Raw genomic sequence first — 18200 nt, 5'->3', positions numbered from 1 at the left:
TAACTTTCTGTAAGAAGGGGGTAGGGTTCTAAAGAAATGGTGGTGCTGCTTCGGTGGGTGTAATAAGGTAATTTTAGTTTTTATCAACTGAATTGATATTGTAAATTGGCACCGTAAGAAGTTTCAGTAAAGAGTAAAGAGTAACCTTCTGGCTTGGAGAAGTTTCTTACCAGAATCACAACTACTGAAATACCTTACTAAAGACGACACCGAGGCAGTAACCTTCACCGTCAAGAAAAATTTTTTTTTACTCCACCACTTGTAGATACAAGAATTTCGCAGCAGAGAGTTAAGAAACAAGGAGATGTTGGCCGGCCCGATATTAAGTATTCAGTGCAGCAAGGAGGTCAAATTTCAGGAACCAGTCACTGTACAGCTACCGCTATCCTTGAGAGACACTGAGCAGGGCGCTCAATCATTGGGTATCCCTGATCTGTCATTAGCCCGTGCTCGAGTCTTGTTTTTACCATCTGATGGAACCCAACTAGATTGGACTGAAATTACCGCTGATTCCTCTCCATGGCTGGATGGCACTGTCATTAAATTCAGTGTGAAGCACTTCTCGAGGTATGCCAAATTAACCATCTGCTTTTAAATTTTCACAAGACTTTGATAAGTGACGTAAGTCTCCAGGGTAGCGATACTACTACCAATAAATAAATATTAATAAAAATAATAAATAATTTAGCAATGGACATTCCACTGGGTGGCTCTTCCTTGTCCACTGTTTTCAGATCGAATTGGAATTTGGAATGTTGGTTTTTGCGGAGGGAGGAAAACCGGAGAACCCCGAGAAAAACCCTTGGAGCAAGGACGAGAACCAACAACAAACTCAACCCACATGTGACGCGAGGTCCGGGAATCGAACCCAGGCCACAGTGGTGGGAGACGAGTGCTCTCACCACTGCGCTATCCTTGCTCCCCAACTGGAAAAAACCTCATCGAAATCGAAACGAAAAGAACTCAAAGCAAAACTAAACAAAGGCAATCAGAGCAGATCCGATTATAATTAGAAACACAAGGTCAGCGATGGTACAACTGGTGTTTTTTGAGATTGTGGCTCATTTTCCCGCAAGCATCCGTATCTTGATCTTATTTGACTTACTACAGTAGCTATAAGGCATCACACGAATCTATGTTAGAGTTTTTATCACCATCGCAGCTGCGTAAATTCGTCCCATTCGTCAGTTTAAGTGAAGACATTTTGTTCGCATATGGACAGGACTACTAATTATTCACCTATTGTATGACCACAAGCTTTACTTTGCTTTTACTTCTGTTATATTTCTTTATTCCGTCTATCGTATTTACTATTTCTATTGTTATTGTTATTAGTAGCTTTATAATTATCATTCATTATCGTATACGTTTTGAATTGCGAGGAGGTGAATTTATTTCGTCAGCCACAATGAAGACACTAACGGACAGGTCATTCTTTCTCGCCAGGCGAGAGAAGGGGGAGGGGGAGGGGAGGGGAGGGTAGGGGGTCCGGTCCATTTTTGTTGTGTCACAGTAAAATCTACTTGATTCTGTCATAACGCTATGTACTCCTTATGTGATTCCCCCCCCCAAACTCCTCCGCCCCCTCTCCCCTCCTCCATCTCCCCTCACCCCCTCCCCCCTTCTCCCTTCAGGCGAAGAATTATGATTGACCTCATATTGTTGCTTCGTTGCAGACTTTGGGGCTGGATAGATTGGTGCGTTAAACCCGTCATGTCACCAATTATTGAATTAGCGCGTAACTTTAACACAGAAGATGTATCCCAAGTGGCCGTTTTTACAGCTTGTCTACTAGCAGATACAGAGTTAGGTTCTACAAGATTGTTGAATGTGTTTTGCAGTTCAAGTAACGCGACAAGGATGCACATTAAAGATGAAGAGAAATTGTTGTTAGAAGAAGAAAGTGCTTGGGACAACATGGTACCACGCGAAAAGGCTTACGTGTTTCTTTCAGGGAGTGTGGTTCATCCGGCCGAGGTTGCGGATTTGGAAAATTTTTTTGTCAGGTAAGACTTTAGGGAAGATTTGCCTGGAACTTGAGCATTTGGTTTGAAATGAAATAATAAAAAAAAGAGATGGATGGGAAAGTGAACTGCTTATTACCACCATGGTGGTTAACATAACATAACATAACATAACATAACATAACATGACATAACATAACATAACATAACATAACATCAACTTTATTTCCACATTTCAACACGATAAGTGTTTAAAGATTCGCGTTTATGGGGTCGTGCATTTAAATTAGTCCTAAAAATTGGTTGGCCAATCAGTCCTTTTGTTAGGTGAAACGAAACTGAATCGGAACGTTCAAATTCATCTGGACGAGTGGCTGTTAGTCCATCACATGTTAGGGATTTAAGATGCAGCATATAAAGCTTGTTGAAGACGATATCAAGCTTCTCTCTTATGTCCAAGTTGTGGAGTGCTAACTGCCTCCCGATTTGCTCAATGAATAGAGCGCTGGACATTGTGCGGAAGGTCGAGGGTTCGAGCCCCGGCCGGACCAACACTCAAGGTCTAAAAAAAAAATGAGGAGAATATGCTGCCTTTCTTTAACATCAAGAAATGGTTAGATATTCTAGTCTTCTCGGATAGGGACGAATAAATGGAGGTCCCGTCTCCTGCAGGGTTAGGGGTAGGAGACGTTAATTTGGTCAGATACAGTGAAATATATGAAGTTCATATATTTTGAACTGCGGTATTAGATATGTATGATGCACGATCCTCGCAGTAGATAGCGCTATTTAAGCAATAGCGAAAATCAGACCTGAAAAAACAAAACAAAACAAAAAAAATCAACTTAACGGCCTACTCCCAGTTGGCTTGTTAGCTCAATTGGTAGAGCGCTGCACTAGTATCGCAGAGGTCAGTGGTTCGAGTCCCGTACAGGCCTGATTTTTTTCAGGTCTGATTTTCGCTATTGCTAAAATAGCGCTATCTACTGCGAGGATCGTGCATAATACGTAGACGTTAATTTCCAACGCACGAGTATACTGTGTGATGGATGTCCTCCCCTGGGGTGGGATGGGTGGGTTCGTAGATAGAGGACCACCCTAATTAACTTCGTGTTACTGGTGATAAAACATATCCTCTATAAATATTGTTGGTAGTAGAAGTAGTGCTTGTAAAGTGTTGGATATTTTTGCGAGGAGTTCAAAAAGCGTTATCCTTGGTTAAAATTTGCGCTTATCACTGTTTTTGGTAAGTTACTCTTACGTTACGGTGGAGCATCACTGATGTTCGATTAGTGACGGCCATATAAAAAACGCAAGACTTCAGCGATAGTACAGCTTTATTAAAGCCGTTATTTGTCCGTCAATTACCGCTCAAAAATTTCCGCAGCTTTTGATCCACTTACCTCCCAAAAAAAATTTAGGAAAATCAGCTTTTTATTGCTCTAAGAGAGGATTTTCCTTAAATCCTCCTCACATGTCAAGAAATTGTCTCATTTCCTTACAGGTTTGAAAAGGACGATTCTATAGAGAGGAATTTAAGGGTGCATGTTGTCGACAAAGGATGGCTAAAAATAGAGTTCTACAAGAGCAGAGAAAAGAGGCCAGACAATAAACTGTGCCAACTAGAAATGGATCTCCCCCCTCGAAAAATAGACATTGAGGTAAAGAACAACGTTTGAAAGACGTAGCTTGGACCGTCTAACTGACTTGATGAGTCCGAATGAGTCGGCGGAGACGGATGGGCACGCAGCATCGAAGGTCTTAAGATGCGAATCGCAATCGTCTGCACAGACCCCGGCTCTTTTTGGAAAGTAAATGATGAACGGAAACTGAAGTCTATTGAATGTGGTCGTGGGTGACTTTTTAAGTCCACTCCGTTGGAAAATCCTCCTTTGCAAAATCATTCTTAATCCATTTACTTTCCCAACAAAGGAGAGGAATCTTTATTATGAGACACTCTAACGGAATAAAGTAAGATTTTTTTCCACGTGATGCTTATCTAGTAAATGGCGTTTTTCATGCTACTGTAAGGCCTTATAATGTATAATGAAACCCAATTTTTTTTGCAGAAGACACCCTTGGATTTTTTTGAAGTTCCTTTGGATGACAACAGCATCCTTCACGCCTTCACGATGGTCCACTTAGGGAAGTCCTAGCAGCCTGTAGCGGAGTGCTAGAAGAAATAAACTACGGGAATATTTATCGAAGTCATTATGAAAGGAACAACGACGGACAAACTCGATGTAGTTTTTACAAAGCCCTGGCGAGCCTACCACCAGATGACCAACAAAAGTGCTTTGAAAAGATTGTTGAATTTTTGCAAAAAAGTGAGGGAACCAAACACATTGGAGATCATCTCTTGAAAGGTAAATTTTTAGTGAAGTTCTCAGAACCACTTCCACGTTTCATAGAACGAAAATAGTTCGCTCTTTCCGTTCCTTCTAAGATTTTACTTTCTAGAAGTTTTCAATGTCTGCGCAGAAATGCCAAATTCGTAGAAGAATCCAAAACGAGGCTTCAACAAAAAGAATGAAACAATTGTTTTCTCACTTCAGCTTCTGACTTGGGATGGTTATTTTTGATTTGAAATCAGGCTATGCGGCGTAAAGTTGAAAGTTTCTCTCTTTTTTTGCTAAATTTCAAAATAATGTCTGAACTAGAGACTCTTCCGTGCAACATTATGTTGGAAGAGCATGTTTGATCGGTTAAAACTCCTCTTTCAAATTGCTTTTACAGTCAAACTAAGTGAAGCGTACCCCTCAAGATCACATTAATGAATTGATCATTTGGATATTGAACCCGCCAGTCGTTTCAAGAATGCAATAATGAATTGATTATTTGATTATTGAACCCGCTAGCCGTTTCGCGAATGCAATAATGGATTGATTATTTGAATATTGAACCCAAAAGCCGTATCCGTTTTGAAAAGGTGCGGATCATTGTTCAAATTAGAAGTCCATTTCTGAAGTCCAATAAGATTGTTCTATTTGACGAGGAATCCTGAAAACGAACAAACTGTACTGTATAAACACTGCGAAAACAGTCGATCGCAAATATTAACGAAATAAAAAGTCTTGCGATGGCTTCGCCCGTAAACTATTTTTTTTTACTATGATGAATACATACAAGAATTTCTACAAGTTCGTTAAGATGTAAATAGGCGAAAAAAGCTCTCGATAACATTCCATTTACAACATTTACAAGAAGTTCCACACAATACTCGAACTCACCTTTCCCGCCAAGTCTGACGCCTTGTTGAAATGGTACCGATACATCATCACGTGTTCGCAAAATCCAATTAGAAATGGACTTCTGATTTCAACAATGATCCGCGCCTTTTTAAAACGAATACGGCTATCGGGTTCAATATTCAAATAATCAATCCATTATTGCATTCTTGAAACGGTTAGCGGGTTCCATGTTCAAATATTCAATTCGTTATTTCGCTCCTGAAATGATTCGCTGGTTCAATATTCAATTAATCAAATCATTAATGAAATCCTGAGGGGTACGCTTCACTTAGTTTGACTGTAAATGACCTCGCACGTTTGCTCCCGATGAAACCTTTTCCATCCAACTTTTTGCTTCACCAGCAAGTGTTTGACTGTTACATGTAATTCAACTCTGCATTCTAAGCAAACCCTAGGCAATCAAAAAGAAGCCAAGTTTGAGTGACGTCAGTGCCAGAATTTCAGAGAAATATGTTTAGCTACCCCGTGTTGTTTGCGACAAACATGACGTTGAACGAAAATGTGTGATTGTCAGTCCAAAGTTGAACTCAAGCTGTCATCCGATCTCGGAAATCGGTCATTCATCTCTGAATGTAAAAGACAGAACTCCAGTTGAGATCTTGATAGTTCGAGTTATTCGGTGTCCAGAGAAAAATATCATTGATACATGTACACTAATATAATTTAAGACTGACGAAGACATTGCCTTAAACTCGAGAGAGCCAGCAAAACTACATGGTCAGCGTTCGATATAAAGGGCCGGATACTATATATTACCGCTGGGGTGGGGGTGGGGGAAAGGTGGATCTGTGGGGATCACATGGTTTCATGGGAATGGAGTGGGCGGGGGGGGGGGGGTCGGTCGTCACCGGCACAGTAAAAAGGGAGGGCTATATAAAATTGAGCGCCAATTAACTGGGGTATCATAAGAATTCTAGAGAGCCTTGGGGAGGATCAGGTTATTATTTATCGTCTGTCCCCAGACGATAAATAATAACCGGTCTCTGACTCTACTCCTTTGTACCTGTTTTCCTCAGCTAAAGCTCTGGCCCGGGTTGTTCAAAGGTGGGTTAAGATAACCCAGGGTTAGAGTTAGATCTAAGGGTTACATCTAAAAGTTTTAAAAGTCAATTCAGTTTAATTTCATTTGTCTAAAATTTGATGATTGAATGCTCTAAAAAGAATTGGGAAAATTATCCCAAAACTGCTTTTGAACAGAGAAATATAGAAACCTGGATTAAAATTTAACCCTGGGTTTGCGCTAATCGGCCTTTGAACAACTGACCCCTGATTATGGAACCGCCCACTGAAGGTGTGCTTAATGCGGTCGCCGAGAGACTGAGAACAGGTTCATGGTGGAAGAAACTCGCCAGTAAATTGAAGATCAAGCAATATGTTATTGCCAATGTTCAAGAAGAAGAGGAGGATAGCCAAGAACGCTGTAGGGCAGCGCTAGAAATTTGGCGTCAGAACAATGGACCTGATGCTACAAGTAGAGAGTTAATGCTGTGTTTAACGAACATGGGGTATGGTAATGTGAACTGGCATATAATGAGAGAACTTGGCCTTGTAACCAGTAAAAATATGCCTCCAGAAGAGAGAGAATGATCTGTGTTACAAAAATGACGTTGGAGAGGATACGAGGTTGAATGCAAGTGCTCTTTTTTCACATCACTGTGCTCTTTTTTCACATCACTGTGCAACAGAATTTGCACCTTGTGAAGCTGTAATATTATTTTGAATAAGGTCGAAGAAGACTACGCGACAAGTTACTGCAACCGTGGCGGATGTATGTTTGCCAGTTTCTGTGGTAAGGGTAATTTTTATAGAAAAATTTTTTTTTCTTTGACAGAACTGTTTCTCTGTAACAAGCTGCACAAGTTTAAAATAATCGAATCTGTAAGATAATCGTCAAATTGTGCAAATTGTCGCCGCTATCGCAGCGGCCATCATGTAAATTGACATAGAAACGGATTCTACAATTTCCTGACTGTTTAAAGAACATATCAGGCAATTTATGGCTTAAAACCGTACATAACTTAGATATGTTTCTTATTAACCGAATTCGAGGTTTGTACTGTGAGTCACGGACTGAGCTTTTTCCGTTCAGAGTTATGGCTCAAGCGCGAAGCGTAAAAAAAACGAGATTTTGTAACTAACAGTGCGGGCTGAGAAAACGGGATTTGCGAGATATCTTTTAAATTTGTTGGCTCAAATAGAGGGTAAAAATCTCAGTTAAAACAAACTTTGGAATTTACCGGGCTTAGAGTGAAAGATGGCCCGTTAAATTGACCTATCATAGCGCACGTAGTTAGGTGCGGTAATTGCCATCACCGCTCTATACTATGGGGAAAACTCATTACCCGACGAATGATCCCCGCCTTAAATTGTACGCGAAACCGATACCGCACGAAACGCGAAACGATGAGTGCGATATCAGTTTTCGCGTGCAATTTAACGCGGAATTTTCGAGTCGGGTAATGGATTTTCCTTGACTCGCAAAATTTAATTATAAAAGAAAAAAAGAGAACAAAGTTGTTATTTATATGTAGATGCGAGACAATATCACTTAGCCTTAATTAGACCTAGCCTTTAATGCGAGATTTTATTCGACTATGGGATTCTAGCAAGAACAAACCATTTCTCTTTCTATCCTCCTTCAATCTGCTTTACTTCACTCTATTCCTGTTTTTTTTTCTTTTCACCGTTTCTTACCATCATCCTACTATTACCTCCAATTTTCATTCATCCTTTAGGCTCAAAATATAATTCCAAACTATACCTCTTAATTAACCCATTGTATAGAGTGTGCAAAGAAAAGATATTATTTATAGAGCAAAACTCACAATGAATGTCGATAGATTTATTACATAATTTTTTATTTAATTTGTTTCTTTTATTTTTTGTACTTAGGACTTGTAATTCACGATACAAATTGTACGTTTATTTCACAAGAAAGAAAAATTAGTTTAACGAAAGAAAACTGACAATGAACTTTCGTAAATATGCACATAAATTTTATCTAATGCAATTGACCATTTTTTTAAAGAGGTTTGAAATATTACAATAACATGTTTATATGCATTTGTACTGTGGGTTGTTTCGAATGAACCTCGATTGTTGGCTCTCTGAAGGTCACGCTGCTCCTTAACCCTTTACTTCTCATTCATGAGTGACCAAGACAGAATTTCTCCTTACAATATCAAGACAATATCAAACAGACAAGTGATGAGAATAAAGAAAAATATCAATCAGGGAATAGGCCATTTTACAGTTGTGTACTTAGTTGCCAAGCCTTTGATTTGGAGCGAGGCTGAAAGTGACCTTGTCGTGATAGAGACCTGTATCTAGTTAGCATGATAACAAAGTGATTTACATTTAAAAGGCAACAAAGTTTGTACCATAACAAGGTCATCTCTAGCCTCACTCCCATTCAAAGGCTTGGCAACCAAGCACACAACTGTAAAATAGACTATTAGTCACAACTATAACCTCTGGGTTAATAAAGGAACCATGAGAACACAAGGTCATCCCTAGCCTCAGTCCCGTTAAAAGGCTTGGTAACGAAGCACACAACTGTAAAATGGACTATTGGTCACAACTATAACCTCTGGGTTAATAAAGGAACCATGAGAACACAATGTCATCCCTAGCCTCAGTCCCGTTAAAAGGCTTGGTAACCCGCACACGACTGTAAAATAGACTATTAGTTGATCCAATACCAAATAGTCCCTTTGAACAGGAGTGAGGCTAAGGGTGACCCTGTTGTGATAGAGACCTGTATCTAGTTAGCATGATAACAAAGTAATTTGCATTTCAAAAGCAGCAACATCTCTATCATAACAAGGTCACCTTAAGCCTCACTCCTGTTCAAAGGCTTGGCCACCAAGCCCACAACTGTGAAAAGGACTATTCCCCGTGGCAGCATCATGTATGGCAAACGGCAGGGAGAATTACTGATGAGATCTCGGAAATGAATGGGTTAGCGTGTCTCCTTTACCCATCCTTCCCACAATTTTGATAACCTATCGCCATGGCAGTGGAACTTCGCTTCTTACATTTTGATAAACAAATTGACTTTTTCAAATATTGTGGCTTCTAAATGAGCCCTTTGTATTATGCATTTTTATCCTTCTGATCTTTCTATGCTGTCCTGTGACTATACTTCAAATACAAAAATATCATGTTTCTGCGACATGTGTTTCTGTCATGTTTGTGTCCTTACGATGCGTTTTTTTGTTTCTAATAGTTTAGTTTGAAACAGCTAATGGTCAATTCTCCAAATCGCTTCACTTTCGCTCGCCCACGACTCCATCACTCGCTCATTGCTTTCACTGTCATTTATGATAATAATAATAATAATAATAATAATAATAATGATAATAACTACTTTATTAGTAGTACTTCCACAAGGTGGCTCTTCGCCGACTAATGACCTAGCTACAGTATATTATTACAAAGAAAAATCAAACCAAAAATAAAAAAATTATTACAATAAGATATGTACAGTTAAAAAAAAATAAACGGCATGGTTAAAAACAATAATGATATTCAGTGATATGCTTACTCTGAGCTTTTTCGCTAACCTAACGAAATTGTTATAATCAGGATCTTGCCTTAAGCTGTCAGTTCAAGTATTAAACAATCTCGCTGCTGAGTCCTGAAAAGTGCCGCTTTCAGTTGGAATAGCCAACTTTGGGGCTTCAAGAGATCTTAGATTATAGGCGTTGACTGTACGGAATTTAAGGCGTAAGTAATCAGGCCAGACATCATCGTAGAGGGCTTTATGAGTAATTTTCAGTAGAGCTAGATCTCTCCTTTTGTGCGCACTCCCGTGTTGAGCCCCACTCAGCCTAATCAAGTCAGCCTCCAATGCAGCTGGTGTTGCAGCTCACAGGTTTGCGTAATCTGTAGCGAAGTTACCAGCCCTCACTCCATTCTTGATTAAACGAACACAGTGAAGAACTTACTCTACGACTCCACGATCGGTGCGATCCCGGGCTCAGTCTAAGAGAAAATAGGACACCCCCTTAAATCAGTTACGGCCAGTAGTTCACAGGCCCACTTTATCTGTGGTGAGTTTACTAACCTTCCTTCCTATTTGGTTAAACACGCATGAGCCAGCTTGCAGGCTTACAGTAGACTTACAGTCACGATCTACTCACCCTCCGTGGTCTGGTTTACATTTGACCGTACCGCTTAAAAAAAAGAAAAACCGAGGCCGGCAAAACAAGCCAAAACAAGAAAAACATTTACACGAACAAGACAATTGTCGGTATTAAAAAAAGGGCAATCGACAAGTTCACGTTCATCGGGTTAGAACTGAGTAGCATCTGCACGTTCGTTATAGTGATCGTTCAGGTATTGCATCCGTCCTCATAGTATCCTCCTAGATTTATTTCATTTGTTAGTTACTGTTTTTGTTTATGGGGGTTGGGGCTTGTGACTCGGTCAAAGATGACTGAACATTCTAATAAGAAGACAAACGTATCAGTTAAAGGGTGCTATTTGACCTGCAAACCATGTGATCCTCCTTCCTCCCCCTCTCCCCCCCCCCTACCCCCATCGGCGATAAGTAATGACGGGTACTTATGAAAGTCAGGGGTGAAAAACCGTCACATGACTATACTGGAAAACGTGTCTAAATCAATTGGTTTGTTCATGCTTTCTCTAAGGAATCATTTTTTCGTGGGGGATGGGCGCTTATTTGGGAGAGAATACTTGATAGATCGCGGGGGCTTATTCGAAGAAATAGATTAAAGCGAGGTGTTACTGTGCTAGTGGGGTAAGCATTGTACATAAATCGACCCTACCACGGTCAAAATCGTTGTGTGCAGCCTTGACTTCGTCTGATAACAAGAAAAAAATTGATGGCAAAGCAAGCCCAAAACGGCGAAAATCGTCGAAAAACACAACGGACACACAAGAAGTGGGTCAGTTTTATCAATCTTAAATGTAAAATGTTCATATTTCGGAATGTTTAATGTTGTAAATGGACCATATTTCGTTGCCTATACTATTCTTTCTTTAGCGCACTTACGGTTCCACGCGTAACTTAAAACCGCGTCACACAACGCGTGACACTTTCAAGAAGTAATCCTTTATTTTTCCTCGCGACGTGAGCTTGGGACGCTTCAGGTTGTACTTACTTCCGGGTAAGCGTGATGAGATCGCGTGACTTATCCACATGTAGAGTGGTCAGCAGTATCCTAATTGAAATGTATCAAGAATGGCGGCACTTGGTAGCGAGAATGCGCCAGGTTTACAACAACTTTTTAAGGACGTTTCTTCTAGGCTAAGTCCTGTAGAATCAGAAAATTTTCTGAAATCTTTAAAAAATAATTACGGAGGGAAATTCCATTTGCTGGAAGATCGTGGTCTGTTGGAAGGTTTACATCTTCTTGAGAAGCATGGGTATGTATCTGACAATAAACTCACACTATTCCAAGATGTCATTGCCCCGAAATCGAACAACCAGGAACTCATTAAGAAAGATATAGATCGCTTTAAGGCCTCCCGTCCGATTAAAGCTGATCCAGAGAAGGAATTTCAAGGACGGAGCGAAGAAATCAAGAAAATTAACAAAAAATTGGATTCGAAAGATACCGGAGTACTAAACTTGTTTGGGTCGTCAGGTGTTGGAAAGACAAAGCTTGCCACCGAAGTTTGCTCACAGTGGCGAGGAATTTATCGTGTTTTTGATTTAAGAGAAACAAAGGATATGAGAGCGATCTATTACAAAATGCTACATTCTCTCGAACTTGTAGTGCCAGTTGGTCATGTTGATCAAAATTATGTTGTTACCAAAATTCTAGAGAAGGTTGAAGAACTAGAAGGAAAGAAACATGCAGTTCTGTTTATGCTGGATAATGTAGACCACTTTACTGCAGGAAAAGGTAAAGAAGGGAAAAACTTGAAAAAAGCTTTCACAGAATTTTTAGCAAAGCTCTCAGAAAGCAAAGGAAAACGATCCCCTTTAAAGTTGCTACTCACCTCTAGGGCTGAGCTGAAAGGTCCCAAAATAGTGGATGATTTTGAAGTGGGCTCTCTAAAACGGGCTTTTTCAGAGAAACTTGTTATTCCAAAGGGAATGACAGATGTTAAACCCCAGCAGAAGGATGATTTAATCAGTATCGCGAAAGGATTCCCCCTTCTTCTTAAAGGACTGGCAGCTATTTTGCAACAAGAACGAAAATCTCCAGGAGAACTCATCGCAGATGTTGCCTCTGCTCTGAAAACATCAAAAGTGGAGGAGGACATTAGAGAAAGGGCTGTTAGTTTTGAAGAAGAAGGAATGGATGTGAATCAGATATCTGCAATCAGTTTAATGTTTAATACACTTTCCACAGAAAGATTAAAGTTATCTGCAGTAGTGATTTCCTTGTTCCATGGGCCTTTCTCTGTGTCAAAAGCTGCCAAAGTTCTTGATATTGACCTAACAGAGGCCATCGTTCAGTTAGAGGGTCTTGTAGCCAGCCGAATAATTTTTGTTGTTGATGAAGAAGCAAAAGAAAGGGAATATGACATTCATCCTCTCTTACAGAAGTATGCTGACAGTATCAAGAATCAGGAAGATCTTCTTGCTCCTTATCTAGAGGCAAAAGCACGCAATTACAGACTCTTTATGTCCAGGATTGAGAAAATTGCCAAACTCATTGAGCCAGACTATGTCAGAGCATTTCATTTGTTTGAAAAAGACAGAGGAGACTTTGAGTTCACTGTTGATATCTCCTTACAACCAGATTATTTCAGTGTTCCAGTTGAATTCCATGAGAATGCTTTGATCGCATCTCTTTTCATTGCAATGCTGAATGATAAACAACTTATCAAGGTGTTTCATGGCTGGGCTGATATGTGCGAAGATGATGGAAAAACAGGTGAGAGGCACTGAAACTTCTTTGTGTTACATTTGATTGTTCAAATCCCATAATAGCTTTTCCTTGGTCAAGGGAGACATTAAAGATGTCTCTTTGAAACAGCTTAGTTTAATCTAATTACAACAGTTACCTCAGTTTATTATATGGCAATATAGTCTGGAGGTAAATCTGAGAGTTCTGATTGGTTCTCAATTGGTTGGCATTTTTTCATATGGACTATTTCTACAGAAACAGTTGTGAGCCATGTATTTTTCTTTCAAAAAGGTGTCCAATTCAAGATAAGCGACTTTGGTCCAATTGTTGTATAATAAACTACAGTACTTACTTACCTCACACGGTTGAGCCTTACTGGAGAACATTGGTCCTTGTCATTTCCGTACAAAAGGGGCTGTGATCAGTCCATACTGCCAGATACTGGCCATTATACTCTAGTGATGCCCTTTACATTTGGGTTGTATGGAGTTATTATATCTTTTGTAAGTGGAGGGTATGAATATTACTTTTTCATGGGCATTCCTATTTTATAACCACCTTCCTGAACATTTTTGGCATTATATCTGAACCCCAACATCAGCATTTCCTGTCCATAATAACTTAAGTTGAGGCTTTTTGCCATCCAGGGATGTTATTTGATGACAACTGGCCATTTAAACTGTCAGTATAATTTAGTAATTAGGACAGTGCAATAGGTCTATATATATGCATGTAAAATTATAGTTTGTCAGAGCTACTTTCAGACTATGAACTGTATTCAGTCATCCCACCAAAATGTCAGATTTTTTACTTGTCCAAAACAACCAATGAAGATTCAGCCCTAAATGCTACTAACCAATGAAGTTTGACTACCTTACAAATGCTTGCCAATAGAACTCAAGGAAAATCTTAAGTGAACAGGCTCAGGCCCAGGCTTGATTTGAAATTAGACTATTGGACTGCTATTGAGCTCTAGGCTGATAAATTGAATAAGGTACCATTCATGACATCTGCAGATATTTTATGTGTCAGTTTTTTGGTGCTTTGCCATTGTTACAGTCAATTGGAATTTTGTGTTGTGCAGTACAGAGGTAATCTTGTCTATATTTTCAAGCCAGCCGTGCCCTGTGCAGTCACCCAAGCTGAAATTATTCAAACATTTACTCCTTAAAGTCCTACCACCATTGCTTATTTGATTCTACAAGTAAACTGAGAAATTCCTCAGGAACTACTTTGAGAATAAAATAGTAAGGAAAAAAAATATTAAAAAAGAAGAAAACAAACAAACCAAAAAGAAAAACAATAGGTCTTCTGGTAATTTACATTTTGTTGATACTGAGTACTGTACATCAGCTGTGATTTCTGTTCATCAATCTTCATCTTTGTATAGGTTTCCATAGCCGAGCGCAGTTGAAGTCCTGGGAAGCCAGGCAAGTTGCAGATGTTGATGGAACAGAGAGAGGATTTGAAACGTTGAGGGAAGCTCTGAATTCTCTAGAGAAAGTTGAAGATCAAACTGGTGAATCCTTTGAGCTCACCAAGGGGCTTTACTTGCATACTGAAGGTGAAATCCTCTATAGAAACAGAGACTATAAGAAAGCAATGGCAAGTCTGGAGTTGTCCTTAACTTTCTCTGAACCGCTTCTAAAGGAGCATTCTGATCTTGCAAGGTGCTACAATGCTATTGGAAACACCTTTTTTGCTTTAGATCAGCCCAGGAAAGCACTGGAGTTCTATGAAAAAGCCTATAAGATGCAAGAGAAATTAGCCGGCTCTGAGAACCACTTAGACATGCCAATGTACAAGAATCAGATTGGAACTGCTTACGAGGGCCTGGAAGATTATGCAAAGGCAGAGGAATGTTACAGGAATGCACTGAGTCTACTGGAAGAACTTAAACTTTCTGGTTATTGGGACGAGGCACATTTCCAAAGAAATCTCGCTTATGCACTCATGTTTCAAGAGAAATATGAAGAGGCAATTGAACCTTCAGAGAGGGCTTACAGTATAAGGAAGAAGCTTCTTGGAGATCACCCACAGATTGTGCGAAGCATTTTTCAACAAGGGGTCCTTCAAGCCAATCTTAAACATCCAAAAGAAGCTTTGAATCTATTTCTTGATGCATGGGATATGGAAAAGAAACTTGGCGTGGGAAACCAGAGTGAGGTGTGGCGAAAGATTATCACAGGGGTGGAAGATATGTGTGATATTGGACAAAGAGTGGAAGACGGAAGAAATCATTTCGAAAAGAGGCCTTCGAGTTTTGTCAACGTTTCTGGGAAGAACAGAAAGCTTCTCCACAATTCACATTCAATGAGTATAACAAAGGCATCGTTGATGCCCTGAGTGACCTTGCTGATGATGAGAAAGACAAAGTTGTTGTACAAAAGGGACAGCTTCGGTTCTACGAGGCAAGGTGCAATGCCAACGAGAAAGAGTTTCAAGAAGAGTTTGATTTGGAAACTGATAATGATGCTCTCTGTATCATACTGAGTGAAAGAGACAATCTCTTGGACGAGATGGTGGAGCTCTCTTCTCAACTTCATGAACAAGGGAAGCTGGTGACGAAATACAAAATGGCGAAGGTGGCTGTGTACAAAATGTGTCTGGAGAGAGTGGGTTTCCTTGGAAACAAAGAGGAAGGACTGGATAAAGCATCATTGAAGGCTAAGGTAGAAGAACTTTACAAAGAGATAGGACAGGAAGGATCAATCATGGAATTCCGAGAGAGATTGCTGGCTTCGTGGCGAGGGCAGTGGGAAGAAGGGAAAAGCAAAGAAAAAACGGAGAAGATCGGCGTTGAAAGGAAGGAAACAATCGAGGGAATTCTCAATCTATGTCAGGAACTTAAGAAAGTTAACATGCATAGAAGATATGGACAAGAGGCATTGAGCTTTTATGAAGAAATATGGGAGATGAAGCATGCTGAGATGAAGGACTCTGAAATGAAAAAGCATCTCCGTAAACTCAAGGAGCTGGCATCGTCCATTGGAGATGACACGAGTGAGAAACTTTACAAAAATGCATTACAGGTAGGATCACGCCTTGTTTATCAAGGAAAGTAAATGTTGAACTTGTTTGTTATCCAAGCAGCCGTAGTTGTATCGGCTGTTTTCCATTCACTTTGCACACACGACGTCTGACTCTTTTACTCCCAAGACCCACCAATCAATCCTTAAGATGTTAGTTCGGATAATTTGCTTTTGGATCAACTACTAATCCTCTTAATATGGAAATTTGGGAGTGAGAGAGTTGTTCCCATCACTCGATGCATGTTTTTGTCATGTTTCGCTTTGTTATCTGTTTTCATACATTCTAGCTACCACTGACGACGAATCCTCTCGATTGGACACTAATAATGCCAACAGATTTGCTTGCGCATTTATTGTGATATTGTTATAAACATAAACCTTTTTGATTTGTGATTTACCGAGGCAAACAGAGCCACGAACTATCCTAAAAATGCAGATACCTGTGGTTTCTAAGTTTCTGTCTTCAATTGTTGTGTTTTTTTTCTACAGGCGCTGAATGAAACTGGGAAACATCCAGAAGCTATATTAAGACCAAGAGGTAATGAAACTGTGTAGAATTTGAATTTCTTTTAAACTCGAAGATCTGAAAGAGAAATCTTAGCACGAATCACGCTGTCTAGGATCTCGTCTTTCTTCTTGAACGGATGCATAGTTTCATAGTTTGCATAGAGTTGTAAATATGGCACCTTGCCTTTTGTTAACGCTCTCAATTTTTTTTCTAACGGATGTCTCCCAAAGCTAAGGAAGAGGAGAAGGATGGCGAAGAGGAAGAAGAGGAAATCGAAATTAGTTCAGAAGGAGAAAGTGAAGTTGAAGCTGAGTTGTCAGATGACATAGATGAAGATGTTCAAACTGAAGACAGAACCATCATCTTCAAGTAAACGCATAACTGTTACCCATGATCTTATCTTTGTATAATAACATAGATGATCGTGGAGACGTGCTCCCTGATTGGTCGAGAATTACTTCATATTTTCCTATAATCAACCCGCGAGAGGTGATTATAATGGTAAAGCAGTTTTTCTGAAAGTATCGCCATCTGCTATATCAAGATGATGTGAAATCATACCCAGTCACAAGATTACAACATTTAACTAATTTATCATCTTGCATTCACAGAGATACTGTAATAGTACAAGGTGGCCATTGCCTTGGAATGGAGAGGTGGTTTATGGAGGGAGAAAGCCAGGTACAATTTAACGTACAAAGTTGGTGATAATTATCATGGTTTGGTTATAATATTTTAGAATTTTAACAATTTTTCAGTTACTGTAGTTCATATAATGAAGAAAACTTAAGTTTCCCTTGTAAATTTGTGCCTGGAATTGCGAGCTCTAAGGAGGTGGGTAGGAATTCCATCAAACAAAGATGGCATGTTCAGTTACACCTTGACAGGAAACCTAAATCTGGGCATGACTTAAGCCTCATTTGACATCTAAAGATGAAATTTAGAAATGACTGTGAAATTGTAGCGAGGAGTGATAAGTTTTCTTCTAATCAAGGTGGATCTCCAAATCAGAATAATGGGATTTTCCCTTTTGTTAATTCAGTCTGCAACCCAAAAAGGTACCTCCTCAGGTAAGGAAATCAATGTCTTGTCTTGTGAAAACAATAAGTGAGACCAATTTCTTTGAAATGGACCCAATATGAGTAAGCAGGATTCGTACTGGTCCTGGAAAACCTGGAACGTTATGGAACTTTATTTTGACATTTTCCAGGACTGGAAAGTCGTGGAAAAATACTACAGGTTCTGAATAGTCCTGGATATTTGTTAAAAACCAAGCAATCAAGTTTTCAGAATTTACATTATAAGAAATGTGTGTAGACCGTAAGGAGAAATGATTTGGAAATTTTGATAATGAAAGGGTTAAAAGTGAAATTTGGAGTTCTGGAAAAATCAATCTGAGCCTGGAGAAATCCCGGAAATCCTACGCTAAACGAATTCAACCTGAAGTAGGAAGGTATTTTTTGGGAACATGTTATGTCTTACATGCTGAAGAAACCATTAAGATGGTTTTTTTTTTTTTCGTTACAGGATTCTGATCCATCTAGTGAAGTTTGTACATCACAAAAATCTTTACAACAGAAAAATTATGGTAAGACAGACTGAATTCACTGCTTTAA

General features: G+C 39.5%; 1 long non-coding RNA gene across 1 annotated transcript; it reads left to right on the top strand.

The window, feature by feature from the left end:
- Positions 1-4052: 4052 nt before the first annotated feature.
- Positions 4053-8278, top strand: LOC148740373 (uncharacterized). Its single transcript, XR_015997162.1, has 2 exons — positions 4053-4330; positions 6232-8278. It is a non-coding gene; the product is annotated as an uncharacterized LOC148740373 (long non-coding RNA).
- Positions 8279-18200: the final 9922 nt, after the last annotated feature.

The sequence above is a fragment of the Stylophora pistillata genome, chromosome 2, assembly GCF_964205215.1.
Source record: "Stylophora pistillata chromosome 2, jaStyPist1.2, whole genome shotgun sequence".
Lineage (NCBI taxonomy): Eukaryota > Metazoa > Cnidaria > Anthozoa > Scleractinia > Pocilloporidae > Stylophora > Stylophora pistillata.
Note: the sequence above shows the minus strand (reverse complement) of the source record. Positions and strands in the feature narration are given on the sequence as shown.